This window comes from Populus euphratica, unplaced genomic scaffold, assembly GCF_000495115.2.
Source record: "Populus euphratica unplaced genomic scaffold, PopEup_1.0 scaffold89.1, whole genome shotgun sequence".
Classification (NCBI taxonomy): domain Eukaryota; kingdom Viridiplantae; phylum Streptophyta; class Magnoliopsida; order Malpighiales; family Salicaceae; genus Populus; species Populus euphratica.
This window is the reverse complement of record NW_011499970.1, coordinates 471,793-476,632: the sequence shown is the minus strand read 5'-3', so window position 1 is coordinate 476,632 and position 4,840 is coordinate 471,793. Positions and strand designations below refer to the sequence as shown.

Sequence of the window (4,840 nt, the reverse complement as noted above, 5' to 3'; positions counted from 1 at the left end):
TCTCTCTTTCTCTCTAGTGTTTCTCTCAATCTCTCCACACATAATTGCATAAGCTTAGCTATCTATTTATACACGAAATCAAAACAAGAAAATTCAACCTTCAAGTGTGAAGGCGGTTTTTGGCCGACGGTGTGAAAGCGGCCGGCGGCCGGTGGCTGGCGGCTGGTCGGGTGGTGGCTGGGCGGTGACAGCTGGTGGCTGCCTTCCTTAACCTTTTGGATTGAGTTTACTTCAACAATTTTGAGGTTTTCCAAACTTTTTTCTGCAAGATTATCAACGTCGACCTTGAAGATTTGAGGGAACATTATCAACTTGCATGAGTTCATGATGATTCATGTCTTTTCCTACAAAAGTTATTGGAGGAGCCTCTTTAAGACTCCGAATTAGCCCATTAAAGCTTACTTTTACGCTCCATAAATAAGTTTTGATCTGTCATTTTCTTTTTCTGCAGGTTTTCCATTTATAACCATTTTACAGTGTGATATTGATGACCTGATTTTGCTCTTCATTTGCAGCTCATCACCAATGACAAGCTCAGAACTGCTCGGCATAGAGTTTTTTCAGGAGAAGTCGGACCCCGCATATAAATTACATTCTTTCTCAATCCGAGTTCAGCGAAAAACCTGAAGCAATATGGGATCATAAAGGAACTTCAACATGGCAACCCAGCCATGTACAGGGAAACTCATACTGCTGAACTTAGGGAGGAGATCCGCGTATCAGGACCAAGTCCCTGAACCCTTTCTCGCTTTAAGGAGTGAAATGAGGCCATGCTTTTGCCTGACAATTTCCACTGCAGGAACTTTTTGAATTTTCTTTTCTGATGAATGTTGAAATTTAAGAGAGCTTGTAACAGCATAACATTATCCTCAACTTGTTGACAATGTTAGTTGAATTTGGATGTGATTGCATTTGTATTTTCTTCCATTCTTGGATTACTTCCCCATAATTCTCCTCTCTTATACTTTTTACTGTTCTTGCCTCGATGATACATATGAAAAAACTACAGACTTTTTATACAATTTACACACCTTCATAAATATTTTTATAAATATTCTAGATATTTTCATTAAATATTTTATAATTTAAATATTTATGAGATATTTATATAAAATATTTTAATATTTTTTAAAATATTTATCTTAAAAAAATCTATATAAATAGAGTTTCATTTCTCTAGATAAAAGATTCATCAAAGTTTATCTTTTTAGACTCTTATATGTCAAAAAAATACAAGTCTGATACAAGATTTAACCAGATTTAATAAACATTTAAGTATATATAATATTTATTTTTCTCCTAACCTAAACAAATATTATATTGATTTAAGTTTCAAAGTGTTTTTTTTTTTTTTTTTTGGCTGGTAAGTTTCAAAGTGTTTTTTTTTTTTTTTTGCTGGTATCGCTAGGTCCATCAAGTCCTCCAGGTTTAATTTTATTAGCAGATGGAAATCACTCAATTCCAGCCTCATCAACCCTACACTTATATACTTTCTATTTAGTAGCTTCAAGAACCATCACAAGTTGATAAGAATCATTTACTTGATAGAAATTCCATCACACATTGGTTGAGTCTATTCTTTCTCTCCAGATCTGCAGCAACCACTAAGTTCTGCCAAACATTTTTCTCAGCCGTCGAAAAACTATTGCTTAAAAATTGTGTTCAAGGTGCCTTTAGTACTCGCAAGCTCCGAGCCTAAACTTAGGTGTGGGTTGAATATTATCTTACTGACCCATGTCAAAAGAATTGTTCCGAAAAAGTAAGAAGAAAATCTGAATTTACCAATTTAGCTTAGTTAGATTCATCATCTCGAGGAATGGGATTTGCAGCATGCCGACAACAATGGTTAGTGGTTAGGGGCAAGGGCTTGTGTTTAATCAAATAGAGTAGATATGGGTGTTTGTTCATGCATAATAAAGAAAATAAAATATATGCTGATTAAAATAAGAGATAGGCAGGATACCGTAAAATTCTAATAAAATTTATTCCACACATAACACTAATTAGATGTAGCTAAAACTACTTATTTCATTGCAAATTTTTAGTACTGTTTGGTTATTGTTTTGGAAAAAAATTGAGATAGTCTAAACAAAAACTATTTTAGTCATATTCCCTTTATAATTCATGTTATGTTTTGAGAGTATAAAATTTATTTTAAAATTATTTCAGTGATAAATTTATTTTTATATCTTTATTTCTCAAATTAAATATATTTTTATCTTTATTATTTTTACCTCTTCTGTTACAAGATAATAACTAAAAATTATCTAGAGATTAGAGTTGCCACTATCAATGAAGCAACGCTACCTAATTATTATTATTATTATTATTATTATAAGGAAATAAGGTGGTTTGATGTTGAATGGACCCATCCGAGTACATGCCTTTGGGTTACAAGCCGAAACAAATATGATATGCTTATATACCAAAGGAGGATAGTAAAGTAAGTCGATTCTATACATTATCTAGCTTTTATAGTTAATTTCTTTATTTGTAACTCTTTCTTTTATTATAATATATTTGTTGTAGGCTAATTTTATATGGAAGTTTTAATGTTTTAAAGTCTAGAAATAAGCTTATACATATTTTATACTCTTGTACCTTTTCTAATAATAATGATTCTCCATCCAGGGAGATTTTTTCTTAAAAGCTTTATAAGTTTAACATGGAATCAAAACTACAATCTAATTTATTTTGTGTCTTTTACACACATGCCTATTTTAGTTCTTTTATAGTTATTTTTTTTATTTTCTTCCTGGCCATCATGTCATCAAACAAGTTAGGTGTTTTCTTGATTTGTTTCAATGGCAATAACCATTTAGCTTAGGAACTCCAATTCAAGGTCTTTATCAAAGGAAAAGATCTATAAGAACATATTAATGGCAGTAACCCTACTTCTAACAAAGACAAAGACAAAGATTTTTACGTCAAGTGGGAATTCAAGGATGCCAAAGCCATAGTGTTGATTATCAGATCTATCAAGCATAAAATTATTTTGATCATCAACCCTCCAAGATTGATGCTAAAATATGGATTTACTTGAAGATGAATAGTCAGCACAACATTGCTCATCAATTTGAGTTTGAACTTGAATTGAAGGATCTTAAACAAGACAATCTCTTGTCTTTGATTTTTACTCTAGCCTCATGAATCTTTGGACTTTATATACTAATATTATGTGTGCTACCTTACGTCCTGAAAGCTTTAATTTTGTTCAATTTGTCTATGAAATTGCCAAGAAAGATCAGTTCCTTATGAAACTAAGATTTAAACTTAAAAAGATCTTTTCTAATCTTATGATCCAAAAGCATGTTCCCTCCCTGAATGCATGCCTTAATGATTTGTTTCTTGAGGAGCAGTGCCTCCTCACTTAAACCACCATGGAGCAATATAACCCCATCTTTTCTCATATTTCCATAACTTATGCAGCACAAGGCAAGTTAAAAGATGAATTTGGTCATTTCACTGCGAACTTTCCTAAATAATTACGCAACTACTATAAAAAATTTATAACAATATATACAATCTTAATTGGCTTTTGTAGTGCTGGTGGATTTATGGATATAACACCTATTACACAAAATGCTCATACTCTTGTTCAACTCGTGACCCTTAAAATAATCTAACAAATGATTGTATTTGCATTCTCTATTTTAGGACTTTCAAGTAAAAAATTATCTATATCTCCTCATTGGTATTTTGACTTCCAATCATATGACAAACAATGGATTATCTATATCTCCTCATTGGTATTTTGATCTTGCGACTTCCAATCATACGACAAACAATGATAAATCTCTTAGCGTGCATAAATATTATGGAAATCTCAAGATTCATACAATTGGTAGTTACTCCATACATATCACAACAACTGGTGATGTTTATCCTTTTTTAACCGATGTATTTGTCTTTTCTAGCCTTATGACTAGTCTTGTTTCTATTGGTCAATTGGTTGATAATGATTCTAAAGTGAAATTCTCTAAGTTTGATTGTGTTATGCATGATCAACAATCCGGAAAGATAATCATGAAAGGGTTTAAAATTGGATATTTTTTCCTCTCCATTTGTATTTGTCTCTATATTTCTCATTATCTTCTATCACTTGTAACTTGGTTCATGTTGATTGCCAAACATGACATAAATATCTTAGACATCCAAACTTTAATGTACTAAATGATTTGCTAAAATCTAGTTTAATTGGGAATACAAAATCACTATCTCTTAGTGCTATTTAATTTGATTGCAACTCTAGTAGGCTTGACAAAAGTAAAACTCTACTATTTTTCTCTCATACATCGAAAAGGAGTCCAATTAGTTGACATAATACATAGCGATGTGTGAGGTATGACACTAGTTATTTTTTATACTAATTACAAGTATTTTGTTATTTTTATTGGTGACTATAATCGATTCACATGGATTTATTTTCTGTGTTCTAAAGGAGAAGTTTTTTTTAAAGCTTTTATATGTAAATATTCAAACCTAATTTTCTATAAATATAAAATTCTTACATTTTGATAATGATTGTCGCACGTCTCTCGCGCGACGTTCATTGATGATTTTCTTATGTTTGCTTATTCTTGAAAGTCGTCACCTAATATTTAATTGAAGGTTACTAAGAAACCCGAATGTGCTAGTCTTGTCAGAGATTCACGAGTAAGGGACTAGTTGTGGCAAGGAAAGGTATTAGCACCCCTAGTGCATCCTACCTAAAGTAAGCTGCTTTGCAGTTTAATATGATTTGAAAATTTAAAATATTAGCCAAATTCTAAGACTTTAATAAATATTAGCCAAATTTAGAATATATATATATATATATATATATATTCTTAAATTTTAA

At 31.3% G+C, this 4,840-nt stretch overlaps 1 pseudogene; it reads left to right on the top strand.

The window, feature by feature from the left end:
• Window positions 1-4,840, top strand: part of LOC105139254 (1-aminocyclopropane-1-carboxylate oxidase homolog 12-like) — a 10,770-nt pseudogene that overhangs the window by 5,055 nt on the left and 875 nt on the right.